We start from the raw sequence: 23,210 nt of genomic DNA, 5'->3' as shown, positions 1-23,210 counted from the left end.
TGGGCAGCAGAGCTGGGGTCATGCCAGAGTACAGGTTGCACTCACTCTATGCAAGGTCCTGCAGCGCAGAGATGCCTTTCCAGCTCGAACAAAGTACAGCCACGCTACTTCACGGTGTCCTCGTCTTCTCCTTTTTAAATATTCTTTTTGTTTTAAGGGATCAGAGCTAGTGTGGTGGTGAATATGTGATTCTGTGTAGGTTATTCTGGTGATTGAGCACGGGGACATGATAAAAATCTGTATCATGTGGAAATCTTGAATTAAGTTTTGTTAGATGTCAACCTGCTCTTCGAACAAATCATCCTGTCAGCAATGTGACGGGCTCTGAAGGGGGCGTTGCAGTAGGAAATTCATTAATCTTTTTTTACTTAAAAGACCTCTTAGTACTATGCAATTGTAAGGAAACAGTGTAATTAGATTCAGCCTAATGTGGAGAATGAAAATATTTCAGTTGGCAAATTACAGTTCCTTTTTTAAGGGAATTCCTGTGAAGCTCAAGAGTCTTAGCTGAAAACTTTGCCTTTTTACTTGTGCTGCCAGAGCTGTGTGCCAGAAAAACAACAGCTTTTCTTGTTTAAAAAAAAAAAAAAAAAAACCACCAAAAAAACCAACAAAAAAACCCCAAAAAACCCACAAACCAAATTTGTTGTGTGTTTACTCATTTGGAGCAGGGATATGTCACTGCAGCCGGAAATATCTCAGAACTCCCAGTGCTGGTACAGGTGTTCAGTAGCTTTGTACCATGCCATGTGCATCTAGAGCAAGACCTGATTAATTTCTGTACCTGATGAAAATCACGTAGTAGGTTAGAAGAGTTATAAATAGTTGTTGAAGGATTTGTCTACATTAAAACCGAGGTGACCACAACTTGTGTGGGTACAGCTGAGCTGCCTTAGGTGCTCAAACCTTCCAGGAGTGTGGAGCCCTGTTGCCTCTCTGTACTGCAGGTGTGTACCTGTCGGGGTCTCAGCTGCCTTTTTTAAAGTCAGCTTGGGGATGTTTAGGTGGTGCTGCCATCTCAGAGCTCAGATGCATTTGATGTGAGACATCCTGAAACTGTCCATCAATGAAACCCATGTGGTCTGTGATCTCATCTCAGAAGCTGAGATCTGGGAAATACTGTACAGGTTTCAAGTCCAAAGGGCATCTGCCTCTCTTTTTCTTCCCTCCCAGCCTCCCCAAACCTCTCTGTCCCTTGAATACACAGAGCTGCTGCTGCTGCTGTCTCTGTTCTTTGCCATGGGGACTTTCAGGACTTGTACTTGGGGCCATGAATTTAAGAAGTGTGGTGCTGGCTGTAGCTATGGCACATTTTACTTGAGGGATGTGAAACAAGGTGCCTGCAAGGGGCTAGGCAGCTCCCAAAAGAGCTGATTCCAGGGATAAGTGTGAACATGTGGTGTTTTAGAAGAAAATTAGCTGTTTATAAAGCACCAGGAGAGTTATTATTAGATTATTATTAGATGGTAGACCTGAAAGTATGCGTTTCTTTTGAAAATAATCCCTTCCACTCATGATTCAAATCAGTTCTGATAATTTGGATCTAGACACTTACGAGCAATGAGGAAAATTATTCCTATAATGTAGTAAAATAGTGCAATTGAAATGCTAGTTACGCATCTCAGGAAGCATGAATCAACTGCAGAAATTTCTCATCGACTTCCAAATCCCGAGTCATAAACCATAACGCCATTTAATACGATTGTTTGTTACCAGAGTGTTGACAAATCGATGGGCTGGGACTGAACAGCTGTTTGTCTGTTTTCTGTGGTTTCTCTGACATACCAGGGATTTTTTGGTGTCTTTCACCTGTGTATTGACATTTACTTTTCCATTTAACAGTAATTCAGGTCAGAAAACTAGAGGAAGCCTAAGGTTATATTCCAACATAGAAACCAAAGTTTGATGGGAGAAAGCCAGCTTGTGATCTGTCAAAGTAGCATATTAGATGCTGTCAGAAATGCAGCCAAAGATGTTGGGATCACAGCAGAAGGGGAAGAATTCTTGATTTCAAGCACACTGACTATTCCTATGAGGTACATGTCAAACAACCCTGAAAACTCACAGCTGGAGTCTGCTTATAAAGGGACACTGCCAGAATTATTTTAGTTGGGGCTTTGTGCAAGTGGCCATACATACAGTTACTTCTGTTCAGTTAAAACTGACTTCTGAAGAACTTTGTGTTCAACCTTAAAGACTTCCCTTTCCATTATTGAAGGGGCAACTACCAAAGAGATGTGAGGGGCCCTTTCTGTTCCCTCAGGGTGAGGAGTGTATGGTATCACCTGGGGATGCAGGTGCATGTGGCTGTGTGGGTGTCAAGTCAATGTGGATGACCTGCCTTCAGGTGCTGATGCTGTCTCTGCTGCAGCTCAGAACCAGACAAAAGTTGATGCATCTCATTGTGCTGGAAAGCTGTCATCTATGTCAGCTGTGCAGAGGAGTCCTACTTTGTCATGGAACTTTGCAGGTGTTGATGTTCTTATAAAAGTGCATTTAATTTTTCCAGCCCTGTAGCCCAAAAGGAATCACTAGCTTGTAGTCACTGATGATTTTAAACATGCAGGGCTCCAACTCTTCCTGACCAACCTATATCCTTCAGACTGGGGACATGGCAGATGTGTTTTCTGCCTGGAGAAGGCTATGTTTCCATACGTGTTCAGAGTATGAGTCCTCTTTGTAAAGGTCTTGAAAAGCTAAGGGACTTGGGTGAGATGTTGGATTATTCAGGCAGTGCAAGCATGTCTCAATGGTGATGGTGTTCTTGGAGGTGTTTTCTATTTTGTTTTGGGGTTTTTATTAAAGTGAAAAAGGAAGGTCACAGAGGTGTGGAAGGTCTTCAGAGACAGAGAGGTGCTGTCTTACAGGGAGGACAAGAAATGCCAGTCTTTGAAATGGGGAGTCTGGGATTTATCTTGCCTGGCTGGTGATGTCTGTATCATAGTATGGGCTTGTAAGGTGTGGGCAATGATCCCCAGAGGGGCTGATTATGGGGGAGCTTGGTGTGTCCAGGGTTTCCAGGAGATGCTTAGCACTTTGTTTTATAAAGCACCTGGGAAGCAGTATCAGGGAAGAGAAGTAATTTTTTGTTCCCATTACAAGCAGAATCACATGAGACATAAACTAGTTGAGATAATTTAGATAATAAATTTAATCTATCAGGTTAAATACCAAAAAATAATTTGATGGAAAACATAACCTATCCTTGGTAAATCTGGTCTCTTTCTTGGGAAGATGATCCTAGAAGTGTCTATTTTGGATGTTTTCATTAGGATGAGGCATCTGACAAGTGCCTGTTTCTTTTCATTTCCCCCATAGGAAGTCTGGATAGCTAGCACAGATGGAAACATCTGCATTGATTCACCGATGAAGCAGTGTACCAAACTTCTGTGCTGTGGAAGTGGCTGTACAGCAGGGTTGTGGGGCTGGGGTGGGGGAGTGCTTTGTGAGCCAGCAGGCATCTTTGTGATACTGTTCAGCTCTCCTTGTAGGAACAACCTTGATATAAATGTGTGGTGTGTCCAGTACTGTTGGGAGAATAATGCCTAGCAATGTTTCTTATACGGAAAATGTACCTTCCTCATGGCACGAGATAAGATTATGTCCTCTGGGCAGAACAGCCTGGGGCTGGTATGGAGATCCCTCCTGAGGCAGTGATGTTGGATTGACAGCTTGACCCCAGTGTTCTCAGGTGCCTCAGTGCTGATGTGAAGAGGATCTGCACTCTGCCCTCTGTTTCACCAGCTGATGTCTTCAGAGTAGAGCATGCTGTGCTAAGCAGCAGAAAACAAGACTCTCAAAGACTTTGCTACTAAAACTACAACCAGAATTATTTGTGTATCATGAAAGATGCTGTGAAGCAGTCCTGTGTCAGAATATGGTCTTCACCCATGCCTTCCTATCCTGGCATTCGCATTGAAAGGAAAAACAGCCACGCACCTCCCACAATCAAACCCTAGGAATTCAGTGGCAGCCTGAGTTTCTGCCACGACCCAAATCTGGGGCTGTTGATAGCTGTGCAGGGAAAGTCCAAACCCATCAAACCCGCCAGAGATAAGGATCATAAAAAGTGTGTTTTGGGGTGTTTTGTTTTCCTGATTATTCAGCATTGTGGCTTTTTGTGTCAATGAAAATATTCGTTGATACAAATGTTAGTATCTAACAGCACTGATTCACTGTATCTCTACTTTTGGAGAGACGGGTTTTCCCTTTTATCATAAGACCCACAGGTCCCTTGGGATGGCTTCATGCAAAAGGTTGAGGGGAAGCTCCACTTTTGCCAGGCAGTCCTGCAGTCATCCCTGAAGCTTCAACACTGTTTGAACTGAGGTTGTGGTGAAGAGCCTCTTCTATATTTGAATCCCCAAACTCCAGGCAATCCTCATCTTCCTTGCAAGACTTCAAGTGTCTGCTGGGGCAAGGGTGCTCTCTTTCAGTTCAAGGAAGTTGCTTGGAGATAAATATAAGACTTGTACAAATACTTTCTATCTCTCTCTCTCTCTCTCTCTCTCTCCCCCTGTCTTCTTGCCTATAAGGCAGCACCTTATGGGTGTGATGTCTTACAAACAGGTTTTCATCCTCTTGGCAGCGGTCACCTACCAGATTTCCTTCTAGGAATGATCTTGCTCAAATCCATAGTACCTTAGGTGCAAGCAATATGCCTTTGTTCTGCACAGCTTTTCACAGGAGGGAAGCAGTGCTCCAACATCCTTACATGTGTTTCTAAAGCAGGTGATTTTTTTCCTCTGAAGGATTTGGTCAGCCCACCTGCCTTTTTCCCAGTACCATGCTTGCTGTTGGGAGATATGAAATTAGGCAACCAAGATGTATCAGCAATGTTGCGTGATTGTATTGATGGGACCGTACCTTTCATACTGTCATCCCATCTGTTTATGCTCTTGGCCACGTGTTGTAAAGGTCAAGACATCTATTCAGAGGGAATAACTGGAGTGTGTGATGCTGCAGATCTGGCTGTGCTGCCAGCTGGCTGTGTACAGCCTCACTTGCTCGGCATGTGAGCAGTGTCCTCCACGTGTGTTCAGAGCAGGCCAATATTAGAAATCGTGAAGCTGATGATGGGAATGAGTTTACTGACTGCTGCCAAGCTTTGTATAGTGGGCTTTGATGCCAAGACAGATTTCCAAGAGCCAAAGAGTAGCCTTATATTTGCTGTTCAACTGATGCAGCTCAAGATCCTCATTTATGTAATCTCCTTGAAGTAGCTGCTGCTTGCAAGCTGCCTGCTAGTGTGAAGCTCCCTGACAAGATGATTAAAGGAAGGGCAAATGGTCTTTTAGAAGCCTTCAGTTCCTCTGGACTTGGAGTTTGAGGGGCTGTAGTCATCCTTCTGCCTTTGACTAGGAGCCCTGGAAGATGTGTAGCTCCTGGAAATGCTGCTCTTCAAAACCTGTTCTGTTGAAATGAGTGGAGGGTCATGTTCATGTAAGCAATTTATTCAAGTCTGACTGTCATCTGGACTAAGCTACTGGAACCAGACAGTGTGACATTAGTAGGATTATTCTCTGTCTTGTGAAAGCTTTTCAGAGCTTGAAAATTTACAGTCCTAGGCTTCAACATTTCACACAAATTTTTCTTCCAGCAACAACAATAGCAACAGCAATTTATTGTAATTGTAAAAAGCTAGTATTACTAAACCAGTCTTGATTATTTCAAGCCAAATTTTTAATCTGTAAATAAATGAAAAGTTGCATTTTGAATTAGAAACCCAGGTGTAAGGATGAGTTGGTGTTTGGGTTTTTTTTATTATTTTTTTTTTATTAAAAAAACAAAAACAAAAGCAGAACTTCCTAGTTCTTTACCTCAGAAAAATTTGAAGCTAAACCACTTCTTATAAAAAGATTTTCTTTTGGCAATTTTCATCCAGCTCAACATGGCTTTAGCTGAAAATCACTTGGGCAGCTGTCATGGATGTCTTGTGCTAAACTCCTGCTGGGATTGCTTGCTGCAGGCTTGTACCTCTGCCAAGGAGCTGTGGATCCTTGCTGGGTTTAGCCCCGTGCATTGCAGTGGTTACACTCTCTCTTGTACTTTTAAATATAAACTTCTAAGCGGTGTGTGTGATTTAGGAGGAAGGAAGTGGTGTTTAGACTTTCCATGCTGTGGAGTCACGTTTCTTTTTAGGTCATCTTGCTTCATTGCTAACTTGTAGGGAGTTAGAGGAAGGTATGATTTACTTGGGACGTAAACAGCCCCATTGTGTGTTTCTGCTGTATCCCAGCAGATGCACAGCTATGCTGTAAAGTACAGCCCACCTACTAATCATTTAACATTTCCATTTGACCATTTATATAGCAGTGTGAAGCAAAGAGCAAGCACTATTGCCCAAATGGAAAAATGGCTCACAAGTGAGAGATTCCCATTTGTTACAGCAAGTATCAGAGCCTGGGAGATGAAGATTAAGGACTGGAAAGCTGTCTTCTGCCCACTTGTTTCTTGGAGCCTGGTGTTGGGTCACACCTGGATTCCCTGTTTGATGGGGCAACAGTTTTAAACTGAAAGAGGGTAGGTTTAGATTGGATATAAGGCAGAATTTTTTCAAACAGAAGTAGTAAGAAACTGAAACAGGTTCCCCAGAGGAGCTGTGGATGCTCCATCCTTGGAACTGTAGAAGATCAGGCTGGATGGGGCTCTGAGCAATCTGGTTTACTGAACAATGCTCCTGCCCATGGCAGGAGTTGATCTGGATGATTTGAGAAGATGCATTCCAGCCCAAACTGCTGGAATTCTAAGTAGGACTTAAGAGGGCACTCGGGATTGGGATTCTGTAGCATGGTATGCTAAGGGTGAGGAGACATGCCTGAAAAACATTCAGTGAGTCGTTTCTTCCCACCTCTTTTTCAGTTGTGGCTGGCAGAGGCTGAGGAGTGGTGCCTTCTGCAGAGCTGCAGCACTTGCAGCAGGGGTGGCTGGCAGCAGCACATTAAGTGGCCCAGTGCTTTGCACCCAGAGCAGGCTCCCCCACACAGTGGCTTTGGGAAGGGCATGGGGCTGCAGCTGCTGCAGGGCTGTTGCAGGAGAAAAAAAGCTTAATTAAAGAAGCTGAGTCCCTGTGGGATTGCAGGGGTGTTTAATACCTCGTCATGGACTTTGATTCCTAAAACCTGCCATGGATTTGGAGTGGCATTTCCTGAACTTTCAGTTACTTAAGAAACAGTCTTGTAGTGCTGGGTAGAGTTTTGGAATAGTTTGTTTTTTTTTTTTTTTGTTTGGGTTTTGGGTTGGTTGGGTTTTTTTGGTGATGTAATGAGATTATTTTTTTGTTTTGTTGTTAAGGGCACAAAGAGTTTGACAGCACTGCTTTCAGCTCTTTTTATTTTACGTAGCAGTGTTCATCATAGCACAATGACAGAATTGAATCAGTGGTAGCAACAGTGGGAACTTTTGGCAAAAAAGGATAATGTAGACAGAGCCGAAGTGTTCTGCTAACTAAAACAGTAGCTGTATTTTTCAGAGAGCTAGACATGACTGTTTTGATCCAATGTGGTGTTAATCACAAGAATACATAACTGCTTTCCTGTGAACTTTCCCCTTAAAAATATCCAATGATATCACCTGATGTTTTGCACGAATGCTCAGTATAACCAGAATTTAGAACAGCTGGCTCCATATAAAGTTGGAACATTCATAGGTCAAATATTAGTGTATAAATAAAAACATTTTGAAAATGAAAACAGAAGCGCAGTATTGGAAATATACTGAATGTGCAGATGTACTTCACGGCTTGAATAGCTTTACAAATTAATCAAGACAATGTTAACACTTGTTCTGAAGAGTCAAATTTCCTGATAGTAAATGAGAGAGTGTTTTCAAACAGTATTCCAAAGATGTGTTATTCCATGTATGTTAATGGTTGTTTGCAGTGTGAGAAATGTATGAATTGGCTATGTGAAGCACTCTTTTAACTCATATATATTTGTTCAACCCAAAATCTTGTCAGATGGAGATCCACAGTTTCTTTTATGAAGTGCAGGCTGTAAAATGTGCCATGTTTAACACATGCACAGGGATGTTTATGTCAAAGTGTACTGCTGCAGCTTTCTTATCTTGTCACTCACTGCATCTCGTTCGTGTGGCGTGTATGGTTAAGGTATTAGACACTCTGTTTGTACAAGGGCTAAAGGGTGACATAATGTCTAATGAAGCACAAGTGTTAAGCTCCACACCAGGCAACAAAGAGCACTTAAAAAATGAGAACAGATTAGAGCTCATGAGCAGGGTCTGATAGTCACACATGTAAGCCAAGAGGTGTTGGAGGGAGGAAAGGGTTGGCAGCTACGGTGTGAAACAGATGTGCCTTCTTGCATCCTTGTCTCTCCTGAGCTTTCCAGACCACTTGAGAGAGAAATCCGGAGGAGTAAAGCTCTTAACAGTCAATTCCAGACTTTTTACAGGGAATAAAATTATCCAAACAAGTTGAAAAATAAGGTTTAACTGTAACTAATGCGCACAAGATGCAAAAGACTTGTCTGCCTCTGCCTTTGTAAACTCTGTAATAATACAAAGTTGTTTGAACATAAGCACTTGCTGCAGCCTAACGTCCATATTTTTCAAACTGCTTTAAGATATGTGGATAAAGATTCTGTATCAGGGATTATAGAAGTGTTTGGAGCTTTAATTCCTCATGGCACAGAGGTGCAAGCTCCCTCTGTCCAAATTGAGATGAATAGAAGTAGAAGCAGCAGTCTTTAATCACCAGATCCTCTGACCCTTTTCTCCTGGGAAAAAGGCGGAGGCATTTCCTATGTCACTTACCATGGGCTTCCCATTCACATTTCTTCACTGCTTTTGGCCACACTGGTGATGTGGTGCAGGAAGAGGCCTTACACACTTTTAATGTACCTGAATCTTCATAATGATGCTAAGCCTGGTTCTTCAAAACCTCTGTGTGCAAGCAGGGAGAGGCTTCTCTGCAAGTCTTGACATGTGTGCACAATTTTGATGCAAAATAATAGGAGGAGAGTTCTAAAATTTAAGCCTGGTTTGAAATTCATGTTTTAATACCTACACAAATATTTGATCCACAAGTACAGAATCCAGGTGCTCAGCTTAAATGATGGGGGGCAAAGAAACCTTTCATTTTAAAAAAGCAGCAGCCTCACTTGCCCACAAACCATCATCCTGAGACAGCATTTCAAGCATGCAGACCTTTTTGCTTAATTATTGTAACATCAAACATCTTTGACATGAAAGGGACCAAGCAGTGGCTATGCAAGATAATGACTTGTTTATAAAAATAATTTAAACAGCATATGAAAAGGATAAACATGCATGTCCTGCCAAAATTCACTGTATGTTCTGCAGGCTTTGGTGATTGTGAATCTCTTGGCTTGTGCTTTGAATTTCTATTTTTTTTTAAACCCACAAAGAAAAAAGGCAGAGGGGGAAGGGAGTGAAGAGAAATGAAAGACTTTAAAAAAAAAAAACAGTCCTCATATCTAAGGAAGTTCCAACTTATGCTGTGGAAGATGGCTGGAGAGAAAATACATTTGTTTAATGTACTACAATAGATTTTCTCTTTGAGAAGTCTGTGTCTTGTCTCTTGCAAGTGATGGTTTTTACACTCTAATGATTGTAGCAGCTGTCCTCTCCAAAAATGTTCCATTCTGCAAGTAACAAGCATTCCAGGATATGTAATGCTTGTTACTTGCTAGACAACATCAAGATGCTACTTTGTATTTGTTCTTATTCAGAACCTCAAAACACTTCATAAGCATTGAAGTCTCACAGTGTGCTCTGACAAATGTCAATCACTCTTATACTGATTTTTCAAATGACTAAGCTGAGGCTCAGAGGTTATGACTGGGCCATCACTAGCTGTGATGAGGTCCCTGAAATTCTTGCTTCTGCTCCTGCAATCTCACTATGAGCCTATGTGCTGTTTTATTGACCTGGCCAGTCCTCCGGTGGCTCAAGGAGCCAGTGAAGTAAGAGGGTCTTATTTGGTGAAACCTTTCATTTTTTTCAGATGGCAGCATGAATCAGCTGGAGCCTACAGGTTCTCACTTGGCTTAGGCTTTAGTTCTTCCTGCTTGTGAACCTTGCTCACCAGTGTTGCAGTCTGTGCCTTCTGCAGCCATGCTTCACTAGGGATATGGCTCTTCAGACGTACTTGCCAATAGCTGAACATAGGAAAGATGAAAGAGGTCACAGGCTAGGACATGTTTAGCTTGAAACTATTGGAGAGCCTAATGAAGGTATGGTTGACTTTTGGTAATGCCTGTGCTGCAGGGAAGCTAATAGTAGATGTTCTTCCGAGTTAACTGACAGTTCTGTTGAGAAACTCCCCATAAAAATGCAGTGTAACAGATAAAGTTGGTATAATGAGTCCTTTATGTTTCAGAAGCTATTGGGATTGGGTCTGCCTGATACTTTTGCTATCTCTAGTCTCAGTAAAAACAGTTTTATGGGGTCCCAAAACAGTCTGTTGCTTCTGGCAGCCAGAGAGCTGGCAGCTCCGATGCACTGAGGCTTGAAGAGATAGTTCATTAATTCATGGCACTTTCCAGAATAAACATGGCAAACCTCCTCTGAAATAACAGACGGTAAATCCTCCTTGTCACTCAAGACTGCACATTTGTCTTCAGAAGGGGGCTGTGAAAGAAGCTGTCCACCTCCTAATGAATGAATAATAGCAGAATAGCAGAATTGTGCATTGTGTCATATTTGACATGGTGAAGCTTTGGGGTGGAATTACAACAAACCTTTCCTCCCATCTTAGCCCAGTTAATTCTGGACTGAAACCAAGCAATGCCCACTGGGCAGGCTATCAGATGGCTTCCACTATCATAGCTCTTTGCCAGGGATCCCTGGTGGGAATGACAGCACTTTTTGCTCCTTCTTTGACTCTCTTTGGGGAGGTAGGTGTCAACACCTCTCAGCTTCAGGTCCTCAGCAATAGGATCTCTGGTCTCTTTGTGCTTGGAGTCTTGTGAAGGTTGCTGTGAGCCGGGGTTGCTCAGAGCACGCAGATGTTTTGTGCAGCTTGTTATTTTCTATGTTGGAGGTTATGAGTCAGATTACTGTTACCAAAATGTTTATGTGAAATCATTTCTGAGTCATATATTTGCATCATATACAACCTGTCTGACAATCAAAACATTCAGTGCTCGGCTAATGATTATACTAAGTTTTCCAACACTCTGCTCCAACATAACATAATTACATGGCAGAGTGCAATATATTACATTGACAGGGTTCTTCATGCATCTTGCTATGTCAGAACATCATCATTGCTATTATTTTAAATTATCAGAGTTTGTTGCATGAAAGAAAGTTAAAAATAGTGAGACGTAGCTCCTCAGAAACTTAAGTGCTAAGTAAATGTTCCTGGGCTTCTTCAGTCCCCAGAAATACATATTTCAGGAAGTTGCATAGTACTTCTAACTTTATTCTCTCCAGAGAGGTGCTTGATCAGGGCTTATTGGTTTAATTGATAGATTAGCTGTGGATATTTGCCTGAAGAAATTGTTTGGTGCTTCCTGTTTGGTAGTTTCTCTACAACATGTTTTTTAAGACAGAATCAGAGTATTTTTAGCAGCATAAAGTCGTTAAACTACAACTTAATGCACTTTATGTTTGTCTCTTGTGTGAGTTCTAACATAAATAGGAATTGCTTACAAACGTATTCTGAATAACTAGGGTGAGCATTTAAAATTACACTTACCTTCAGATGTGTGAGAACTTGGTGGGAGTGTTTGCCACCATGTTCCAGTGAATTCGGTAACTCCTCTTTAACAGTTTATTCTAGAGCAGGATGGGGAAAATTGAAGCACCCTCAGCTCTGTGCTGAGGTAATGGTCAAGGAGATGAAAAGTGCATAGGGGCAAAGGGCTGCTTTTTTGTTTGTTTTGAAATACACGTCCATGAAGAAGCACAGGAATGTTGAAATGGAAAATGATGTTAGGGCTGACTTGTTTTAATTTGGTTTACAGTCTTTTGCAATTGGCTTTGGGAGCTCAATTATAAGTGTGAAGGGCACAGGCAGGTCCCTTTAAATGTAAAATATCATTGGATTTCATCACTCTTACTGAGCTGGCAGAGTGCAAAGATGGATTTTGATGACATTCTTTATGTTCCTAGTGGAAAAAAAAGTATGGACAATACAGTAGTGGACTTTCCTGGCTACAAATGACTGGGCTGTGCTTAGTAATTAAGGAGCCTGCATTTGGAGCAATAAAAGCATCCCTGTGTAGTATTAGCGAGCACCATCTTTGCTTATGCACTCTCCTTGGCCAGCGTCAGTGGCAAATACATAATTGGTCTATGAGGACCAATATATTGTGAAGTGTAGTGGAAAATGCCAAAATAAAATTTCAGTTGGATGAAGTCCATTTGTCCTGTGCTAATTTCAAGCCCTGTAAACAAACACAGCTGCTGAACGTAGAATCAGTGCTCAGAGTGGTTAAAAACAGTGATGCATTGCTAGTGAGATCACAGCAGAAAAAAATATGTAACACATGAGGCTGCAGTAAGGATCAAGACTACCCTCAGCTCTGAATAATTGTTTCTGTTTATATATTTTAATTTATTTATGATGCTTAGAATGTAAAGATTACTGTTGATTGTCAGACCATTCAGCTGGGACAGAGTATTAAGTATTGATGAGCCAGTTGTCATGAACTTTTGCAGAAGAGTGAATTGTCAACTAAAGGCTTGATGAATGTATATGCATATGTATTTTATATTTCTCTCTTTTATACCAATATATCACCCATTTGGTCATCTGGGCTTTGTGGTTATTTGTTTATAAATATGAAGGATCCATGCAGGTAGGTTTGCCTGTCACTTCATCTTAATTAAAATGTCGTTAGAAGTGCTGCAATACTGAACAAGGAACATGAAACTTCAAACATTAGAAATCTCAGGGCCAAGCCTGCTAGGTCATTGGCAAAGTAGCAGCACTTACACTGTAATTTGTCTCACGGCCCAGTTATATGTTTTGACATCCCTGAGCTGACTAATTGCTCTGGGGAAAAAAAAGAATCTTGGTTACTGTAGTAGAAAAGACTGTTTCCAACGTCTTCTCTCCATCAAATCCATTATTTAGGAACAGCTGCATGGTCATCCTCAGAGCTAGCGGAGTAAGGCACTTTTGAACAGCATCAGTTTTAATGTTTTAGGCATTTTATAGCCTTCCTGGGGGTTTTGACTTGTGCTTCACTCCATGCTCTTGCACAGCACAGGTTGGTGCCACCCTCTTCAGAAGCTTCCTGGGGTTTGAGGTGTTCGCGTTGCTGGGTACTGGAGTTGTGCTATCATGGATTTTGTCGTGTCTGCAGAACATGACTGGGGTCCATCAGTGGCCTGGGTTCTGGAAACTCTCCTAGCCCCTACCCCAGCTCAAATACAGGCTGGCATGGAGCATTTAAATCTCACACTGTTGGTCTGGCACGTTCCATAAACACTAAATTGACTCAGAGTGGCTGGGTCTAGTGCTATAAAACATACCATTCAGGTATTATTGCCAAGTAAAAAAATTACCTGTAAATAGCAGACTTACAGCATAGGGGCTTATTTCTGTGCTTATGCTTTTTACATTTCCATCTTTGCACCAGCTTGGCAAGAAGTTAACTTAAATGTCAAAACTATTTTTATGTAAATATATGCATTATTGAATCTCTTACTCATAAAGCAAATAGTACTTTAAACCCACACAAAACAGTTGAAGCTATATATATTTTCTCACTACTGAATTTGGCTTTTAATAACTTGGAGTGAACTGTCCAAAATAAAGTTAAGAATCAAGGGCACTTTATTTTCCAGCTAGCAACATATGTATTCTTGGCTTTGCACTGTACCAATTTGAGATGGAAGAAAAACCAGGATTTGTACTACAGATCTTCTCAGCAATCAAGAAAAGAGAAATATCATAGTTAAATAAACTAATTGTTTTAAAATTAACAAAATTTTCTAAAACTGTATGAAGCTACAAAAAATGTGAAGGGCTGTGGAGGCTTTGATATCAAACAGGGGTTTTCTAATATGTTTCTCCTGCTGGAAGTGCAGCCTTGTGCCAGAGTCAGAGGCAGCAGTTACCCAGAAAAAAGGTTTCACTGCTGTTTGAGGGGTAAGGACAGAAAAACTTGCCCTCAGCACAGACAAAACCTCATCTGAGGTTTGGGACTGTGTATTAAGCCCAGGTCATAGTGGCCTGGAAGGAGATGCTTGCTGTCCTTTGTGGGTTTCATGGTTTGTCTCCATGGCACGGATTTTCTTTCCTCACTGCCCTCCTGCCTGTGGGAAGTTACTCGAGGTCGGTTCTGGATCCCAAAGATAAGGTGGGAAAAGTCACATCAGGAAGTCATGCAGACAAGAGCTTGCTGCTGAAAAGTACCTGGCCACTGCATCCTGGTGGGATCCACCCTGTCGCTGTCTTATTGCTCCCTGCCACATGCTCAGTGTCAGAGCTGCTGTAGTGGAGATCTCCACTGGTTTTACCTTGCCCTCTGCTGCAGCAGGGGTTCCCTGAGCATGTGGGTGTGTTCAGACTAACTGGGATGGAAAGAAGCAAGAGATAAGAAGAGGGGAATTCTCAGCAGAATTGCGTGTGATTTGCCATCCTATATTTCAATTCAAGCTTTTAAGTCAATTATCCAGCAATTCACATCATCTCTGGCTGGGTTGCAGGGTATTTGCCTGCCACGTGAAGGGCACACGTTGCTACTTCTGTCTTTTCTTGTTGAGTAAATCCAAGCTGTAGTCGAGGAGGAAAAAAAAGTGCTTTCTGGGGCAGCTGAGCTGTGAAAGCTGCTTTGCTTATCTGATGCTGAGGTACATGTGAAGCACTACTGGGGAAGACCCCTGGAAGAAGCCAGCCCTGGGAATGTTGGATACAATCACAAGCAAAATATGGGGGACTCCACCAGAGTTGTAGTAAATGCAGCAGCTGGTCAGGGGTGGGTCATGTTCAGCAAATTGCTTGGGCTGGCCATGTGTGCCTGATTTCATGGGCATGAAGGAGTGGAGAAACTCTGCAGAAAGAGAAATGAACTGGACCAGAGAGAGGGTCATAGCTCTTGCCTGTGCAGGCAAGTGAATTTGAAGGATGGTGGTGGTGACTAAGAGATTCTGGTTTTCTAAAAATAATGCTTTCCACTGACTGAAACCACAGGTCTTGCTGATGCAGCTTTTGATTATTTTACCTCTTATTCCATCTTTCCTAGTTTGCATGATTCAGACTTATGTAAACACTAGTAATGGTGCCTCACTGTGGTGTGAACAGCACTGTGTGAAAGAGACAAGACTCATGGGGGCAGGAGATTTGTCCTGAAAGCCTTTTTGTCCATGAGATCCCCTGTGCATCCTCAAGCAGCTGCTCGAGTGAGGGGTCAGATATCTCTGGTGGTGCCCAGAAGAGAAGTCTGAGGAAAATTATGCTGCTTTCTTTTCTTTCAATGTTTCTCTCCTACAAAACTTCATCATAATGACTTTTGTTCTTTCTCTTTAAATGCAGTGTATGTGAAAAGGCTGTGGGGAGAGTGGGGTGCTTCGGGTTGTCTTTATCATAAGCCTTAAGGAAAAATTGAAACAACGGATGAATAAAGTGGTTGTGGTTTAACTTGAGCCATAAATACTATTTTCCTTTTTAAATACATTTTTGGAAGGTGAGGGGAAACCAATTATGACTGAGTTTAAAGCAAGCAGACTATTCATTTATTTGACTGAGATGTGTGATTCATCTTGACTGGCTTTTTCTTAGTTTTAAAATCATTCTTCTTGTGTTGCATTCATTCCCTGAGCTTATTTTGTTAACCTTGCCACCTGAACAAATTAAGCATGTGTCTTCATGTAGTGTTCCCTTAATTATGTACCTGCTGGTCACAGTTGGGACACCAATATTTGCATCTCCTTCTTTGTGTAGCCAGAAGATAAATAAAGCTGCAGGTTTTTTTCCCAGCCTTTGAAAACTTTTTTTTTGTATATTGTGCAGGTTATGTTAAATCACTTCAATGTCCTGTTTTCCATCACTTTGGCATTTCTTTATGTGCTTGGAGTGCAGAGGTAGTAAGGTAGATTACAACAGTTGGTACTTTCATTAGCAGTGGTGGTGTACACAAAAAGCCTAAGTCTGAACTAGAAAGGTAAATTCATGTTAGGACAAGCAAAGACCCTCAGAGCTATTGAAAACAAAGATGATGTAGGCATTTTGTCCAGCAAGCTCCACAGAAATCTGTTCCAGTTTTCCTCCACGTCTCACACGTCACAGGATTCCAGCCAGCTGCTCTGGAGAAAGAGTAGGAGTGAAGAAGTGAAAACCAGCACCTGCAGCTGTAAGCTGCTGGGGAAGATGTGCTGGGAGCAGGTGAGATCAGCAGTGTCACTGGTGTCCTGGGTCCTCACAGCAGTGCAGCAGCTGTTAGGTGCTGCTCCGAGGTGGATGTGAACTGTTCCCAGTGTTACAGAGGGAAGAGAAAATACCTAACGTGCAAGCTCCTCCTGATGCTTTGATTTGAGGAAGATTTCATCGCTGGTCCTGGCCTTAGTATGTGAGAGATTGTCAGTAATTCAGTAATGGTGTCTGAGCAGGCTCTTGCCCCACAAGAGACACTGAGGCCCTCTAGCTTGGGTCAATACCTGATGCTTCTTCACAGGACTGCAGGAGAAGGCTCAGATTGTTGATGACAGTCATGGAATGTGGGACTGATACAGTGTAACTATGGGCCAAATGAGCACGGGAAAAAGAATGATTGCCTCCCACTTCATTGTGCTCTAGTGGTTCTGACAAATTTGACATCTCTGTCCTCATTTCCCAAGTTTCAAGTTCCCATTTCAGAACCTGCAGGAGCACTGGTTAAGGAAAAAGCACACCTCAGCTCTTCTCCCAGTTTTTGATACGGATGTGTGCATGCTGTGCTCAGGTGCTCTTCCCTTCCTGCTCACCACCATCGGATTTCTATGAGGAAAATTGAAAGATTGCAGCATGAAGGTGTTGGAGGTAGCTTGTGAGGGATGTGAAACACAGGTACTTTGTATTGGCTGCGGGGGGAAGGATCTGCTAGCTGAAATTTGGCTTTTTGTTCTGACTTGTGACATCTATATTGGTACAACAATACAGGCATTACTACTGGTAGAAGCAGTGACTGAACACTGTTCAGTGACTGCCCCATACACGAGCATCGGTTTAGATAAAGCTTAACTTTATATTCCTCTTATGTGGAGAACAGACTCAAAGATCTCCAACTGCATGCAAAATTACTTGGAGTGGTGTGTGGCCAGTAGGTATCCTGTGTGAGAGTAAGTGGTGTGTCAAGAAAACGAGACAGCTTCATGATAGTTGGGGAAAAAGCCCTAGAGTTTAACTGGAACAGCATTAACAGATTGTCTCTTGGAATGCAATCAGCAAGCAGAAAGGCTTGTTAAATAGATACGAAATTCAAGTGACTTGACTCTTAATAAAGAAACAGCTAAATAAACATTTCAAGACAACAGTGAAGTCAAATTGCAATAAATTTTATTATTTAGTGCACTTTTAAGGCCCCAGGATGGGAATATATTTGCATTCAGGAAAGCACTTAAGCACACGCTTTCCTGAATAGGGACAGTCTAAGGCTTATACTTAAGTGCTTTCCTGAATGTGGGCCAAAGCCTCCTAAGAGTTTATTTTAGAGACACTCTGTTGTTAATTAAAACACTTGGTCAAATGTAACAATTAGGTGTCAGCCTGCTTACTGTCACACAGAAACTTTCTGTAACAGCAGGCGGTAGCACTCTACAATGACTGAGGTCAAGAAGCAAAGACTACTTCGTCAGTTGACACTGTGAGAGGAAACTCAATTTTTATGGGCCTCCCAATAGCTCCCTCTGGCAAGTGCTGGCAATCTAAAATAAATTGAAGAGGTCTGCCAAGAAGTGGCCCAAAACTGTTTACAGGGTCTGCAGTGGAACCGGCCTGAGCTCAAGGCTTCTCCCCTCCTCAGCAGTGCTGGGCAGCACTGGAGCTCTTGTTGGTGCCACCAGTATGTGTGGTTGGACCTCAGTCATTCTGCCAGGTGTTCTGTTCATTCAGACATTAAATTTTTATTTGATCATTCCTCACAAGCATCCAGTTGTTCTTTTTCTCACTCAGGTAGCTGGCAGCCAGTTGTGCTAATGGCACTATCAGATGTGCTGGGGAAAGTGGAGTCATTGCAATGCTGCTTCTCCCTGATCCAGGGTCCTGGTTGGCTCTGAAACGTAGATGAAGCAGTGGTGGCTCCTCCTGCCCTCCCCTGCATTGGTTATTCAGTGCTTCCCACCTGGAGGAGCAAGACTTGCCGAAGTAGTTAGGAAGTTGCCTTGCTGGGAGGGACAGTTGTGACCTGGTCACACTAGTAATCATGAAAATGAAGTTGTTCTGGAGCATATTGTCAAGGAGTCCTTGTTCCACAAGGAAGTGGCCTTCAAGCATCTCCTGTGGTGACAGGAAACATGGAAAAGTAAGGGTTTTATTCCAGCACCTTGGAGGCAGACAAGTGACTTTGATGAGAGGATTTCCATACAGAGCTCACCTCAGGTCCTGTACTTGGGGCATCCCCATCCAGAAGCCATTTTGGTGAAGTGCTGGAAGGGGTGTTGGATGCCTTGTAGCAGCCTCAGCTGTCCTATGGATAAGGAAATTCACTCTTTGTTTTTTCTGAGGAGTTGGATTTTATATTTAAAGTGTGTATGGTTTGAAAGCCTGTTGCATTTTCTTTTCCTCATCTTAGGCTTCATATGCCTGCCCTCTCCCTCATAACTAAAGCAGTTCAGTGTCTTCCCCACTTCTGCTGTCCTTTTGAGTTGACTGTGTTATGATCCTTGACCTGTCACACTTATTTTTATATTCTTTGCTCCAAATTTGCAATCTGTAATTGTGGAATAGCTCACAGTAATCTAAGCTGTTGCCTTTTTGTGTGTGGTTCTTCTGACTGACCCCTGCATAGGGTTTTCATCAGGTTGTAATGTTGATTTTTACATCAGCATTTAATTTCTGACATCCACAGATGTTAGATGTGGCAAGGATTTAAAAGATGAGGTGGAAGCAAGTCCATGCTTGTTCAAAACTGCTCCTGAAAGATTTTCCCACACTAAGCCTCACATGCAGTTGTCCTTTTCTTGTCCTTTTGGATGTGGTTTTAACTTGAGCCTGGGAGGACCTAAAGCTTGCTCTTGGCTTGTCCTGGCAAAGAGCCAAAGAACAAAGGAGAAAATATTTTTGGAAAAAGGCAAAGAATTATGTAAGATTTGGTAAGCAAAGACTGAAAATTGCATCCCTGATAGGTTGAATTTTCCACTTTATGGAGAATGTGCCAGAATACTACAATAAAATACATAACGTGTTTCGTCTGCCTTCCTATTGTAAAACTTGAGAGTCATGGCATATTAACCAAAACCAGATACATCCATTGAGTTTCCATACTCTGAAGCAGTATAGGGTGGGGTGAAGCTGGTATTAATAGGTCTATTCATCACAATAAATGTTCCTGGTAGATGTGGGTGGTTCAGACTCAGTGAAGAAATGGCTCAGAAGTGATCAGTCTCCACCCAAAAAAGCAGGAATTTTTAGCAGGGAGTGTCCCACATACCGGTAATAAAAAATGATGGCTAACTGAAGAGTCTTTTCTTGAAGGGTTTTATTTTAAATTCAGGTGACATGAGGTTTCATTACCACCAGGAGTCATTTTGGTTCCCCGGCTGTTTCCTAATGTAACTTGCTAATTATTGGTCCGTGCTCCATAGGTAAATCTGCATTTGATTAAGAGCTGGCTTTAGGCTGTCGTCTTCTCACTTCTGTCCCAGCGTGCCATAAAAAGCCCTATAAAATATGGAGGTTCTTGAGGGAGTTGGCATCTGCAGCACTGACTGACACGAAACCAGCATTTTTGTGAATTTGTGTCATTATGTAAGTTGTTCATTCTCTTCAGAAATTTATCTATTTATTCATGGGTTTAATTGCTATTTCTTTTACAGCAGGGCTTGGAGTTCGTAATGAGAAGTCTGTGTTGGGCGTTGTACCAATACATAACAGAGAAGGCAGCTCTGCCCTTGACTGCTAAGAGGACATGACGGGATGACAGGAATAACAAAAGGGGTGGAGGACAGAGTAGCAAAATGCTCAGAGATTAACAGAAAAATATGTGTCTACCCACATGAAATAAATTATTTGAAATGCAGTGTGTTGTGTATCAATATGCAGGAATATGCATTTTACAGTATTTCATATCACATTTAGAGATTAATGTGGTTTATTAATCTTTAAGGAAAAGTAAGGATTGTACAAAGTTTATTTCTGTACAGGCAAAATAGTCTTCTTTCTGTACCTAATCTTACTTCCATGTCCCTGGGAGGCATGTATACATGAAAATAATTTTTAGGCTGGTGCAGCTGAAAGAGAAAATGAGACATTGGTGATGTCTGGGTTTAGAACTGCCTGTCATAAATAGACTTATATAACTTTATATCTGCTCATAAATAGATGTTTGGAACTCTTTGCTTGGTGGAGAGCAGAGGGATCATTTCTTGTGTTGAGTGATGGACCTGTATTGATGGTTGGTCTCAGCAGGATATACAGAATCACTTGGCATTTTGGAGAACAGTGTGTGGGCAATTGGGTCAGTCAACCAAGCAGGAGAAAAGCAAGCAAATTTCTATTTCAGTGCAAAGCCCAAACCTGGGCAGAAAGGAGCCTTTCCTCTTAAAGTTATTTTTTTGGAAGGATGACAAGAGTTCATATAGGGTTTGTGACACAAAGCAGTCATTGAAGTAAAGGTAACCTGTCATTTGCTGCCCACATTGTTTGCTGTGGCCATTTTCAGAGGCTTTAAGGTATTTCATGGTATATTCTACAGGGGACCTTATGGACTCTCTGGAGCTGAGAGGAGTACATTCTTCCTGTGTTTGCTAAATGGGCTTTCTGGCCATTTTGATGTCCATACTGTGAAGTTACAGAGACCAAGTGGGTTGAACAATGGACAATAGTTGCCTGAGAAGGCTGGAAATGCAAATGCATTCCCCTTTCTTACAGTAATGCGGATGCTGGTCTCAGCTCTGAGTTTGTTTGCTGTGGGTTTACTGCAGCAATTGAAGACAGCCCATGCCTCAGTGGAGGAACATTGTCTGCTCAGCAATGCAAGGACTTGTAATTTGATCAAATAATTCTGAGGTGTTGGTATTTTTTGTGGATGAATGTGGGAGGCTGTGTGCCACATCACACCCTTGCTGCCTTGGGTTTTACCATTTAAACCTCCGGTTTGCTGATTACACAAATGCTGAGGTTTCAGTCTAAGGGCTTGATTTCTGGGTCTTCCTGTTCTTAACTTTGAAGAAAGCAGCAATCTCTACCACAGTCCAGCCAGTGTTCACAGTGTGACTTCTGGGTTGGTTTCATACACACTGTGGTTTGCACTGATGAACTGCTAGCCCTCATGGGTGAGAGGTGGCTGGTGCCAGGGTGAGTTTGGATGCTTGTGGACTCCTCTGAAATACGTGGCAGTGAAGAATTCAGATGGTAAATCACGTTCCTAGTTGTTGGTGGTGAGAACAGATGAGTAATAAGTCAGGCTGAAGTGGAAAAAATGGCCAGAGGCTGGGGCCAGGACTCTGCATTGGTCAGTGATGGAGAGGAGAGAAATGTGGGATTGGTGAAATAGATGAGTCAGGCAGGAACAGTTCTGCATAGATTCCTGGGTGGAGGAGTGAGGTGGATCACTGATGCACTGTGTGAGCAAGTTGGGTTGTAAGGCTGCTGCTGAGCTGCTGGTGGTAGCTGGTACAGCGTTGCAGAAATGCAGTGCTTTTTTTGTGGAAGCAGTGGCAAATGGTGATATTAAAGAAATTGAAAGAGTGTTCTTATGAGTTTGAGATGCTGAATTACCCTACAAGTGATATTTTGAGGGAGCGGATAAGTTTGAAAAGAAATTTGTAGTAATTTTGCTGCTGTTGAATTTCAGTGGTGCTCTAACCTAATCTCAACTACATCTGCAAGGAGGAAAAGGCTCTTGAGTGATGGGTGCCAGAGTTCCTACTCCAAGTTGTCTTTTGTCCTGTGTGTGACCAGCCCTCCTTGGGCATGAACTGGGTGCCAGCATGATCCCCTCCACTTCTTGAGACCGGCCTGAGCATCCCTGCCATGGATATAAAGTTATGCAAACCTTGTTGCGGCATACCTGATTGAGAGGGAGGGCTGGACATGACCTTTGCTAGCCTCTTCTTCTGGAAGTGCTGGGGGCCACCAGCTTGCAGTTATTTTGGAGTCTGTGCCTGAGTTGGCTCACAGGTACCAACAGTGTGTGACTTGTCATGAGTTGCACTGCTGGCTTTCAGCATTATGGTTGGTCAGCCTTTTTTTAAAAATTAACATTTTAGCTTTTTTAACAAAACAGCTAAAGTGTTATGGTTTGGACTTTTTGAGGACATAATTCTTCTTTCTATTGAAATAGAAATGAAAAAGGGAAGAAAAAGAAAAGTTTAAAAAAATAGTGTCTTTCCCATTAAGAAAGATTCTTTTATCCGTCCTTTTACTGGCATATGTGATGGTTATTTGCAAAAGTTTCTTTCATTTTTTTTAAGAGCCCACAGACATTTTTTCTTGAAGGACATGTTTTAAATATGGTAAACATTATTTTTCATTAATTTGATTTTTCATTAACGTAATTTGGAGGGTTTTTCTTGCTGTAAGCTCAGTTTACCAACTGGAGCTACCTAGCTGGTCTCTTGAATCTATTTTTGTCAGTGGATCTCTGCATAACAGTTTTCCTCTTTTCTTTTTTTTCTTTTTTTTTTTTTTTTTTGCCAGAGTAGGATTAGAATGAAAGAATCAGCCAAAAGATAGAGTGTGCACAGATTAAACTGTTAGTCCAGATGAATTATGCAGAAAACATGCATCTCATGCATTGTGAAAAACACCAAGGGTAAAAAGTATCATCTTTTGGAGGTTAGCTTGTAGAGTGCAAAGAAAATAACCATATTGCAGCACTTTGGAAAAAACTTTTTGCTTCTCTTTTAAAATAATTGAAAAATCAGTTATTTTCATACAGTCATATGTAAGTATTTTAGTGTTGACCTTGCCTTTTCATAACTTTTTCTTGCACAGTTCTTCAAAAATTCCTTTACTGTTTTTCTCAGATTTTATCTCAGAACATGTGTTTTTGTCATTAATTTCATTCTTATACCTTCATTGTTTTACCAACTTTTTGTTGGCTTACAGTCTATCTGTGTGTGTCTTACTATCAGCT

The 23,210-nt window shown here is 41.9% G+C and overlaps 1 protein-coding gene across 1 annotated transcript in view; it reads left to right on the top strand.

Moving 5' to 3' along the window:
• Window positions 1–23,210, top strand: part of BMP6 (bone morphogenetic protein 6) — an 88,074-nt gene that overhangs the window by 1,428 nt on the left and 63,436 nt on the right. The window lies entirely within an intron of this gene.

The sequence above is a fragment of the Poecile atricapillus genome, chromosome 2, assembly GCF_030490865.1.
Source record: "Poecile atricapillus isolate bPoeAtr1 chromosome 2, bPoeAtr1.hap1, whole genome shotgun sequence".
NCBI classification, from domain to species: Eukaryota; Metazoa; Chordata; class Aves; order Passeriformes; family Paridae; genus Poecile; species Poecile atricapillus.
Note: the sequence above shows the minus strand (reverse complement) of the source record. Positions and strands in the feature narration are given on the sequence as shown.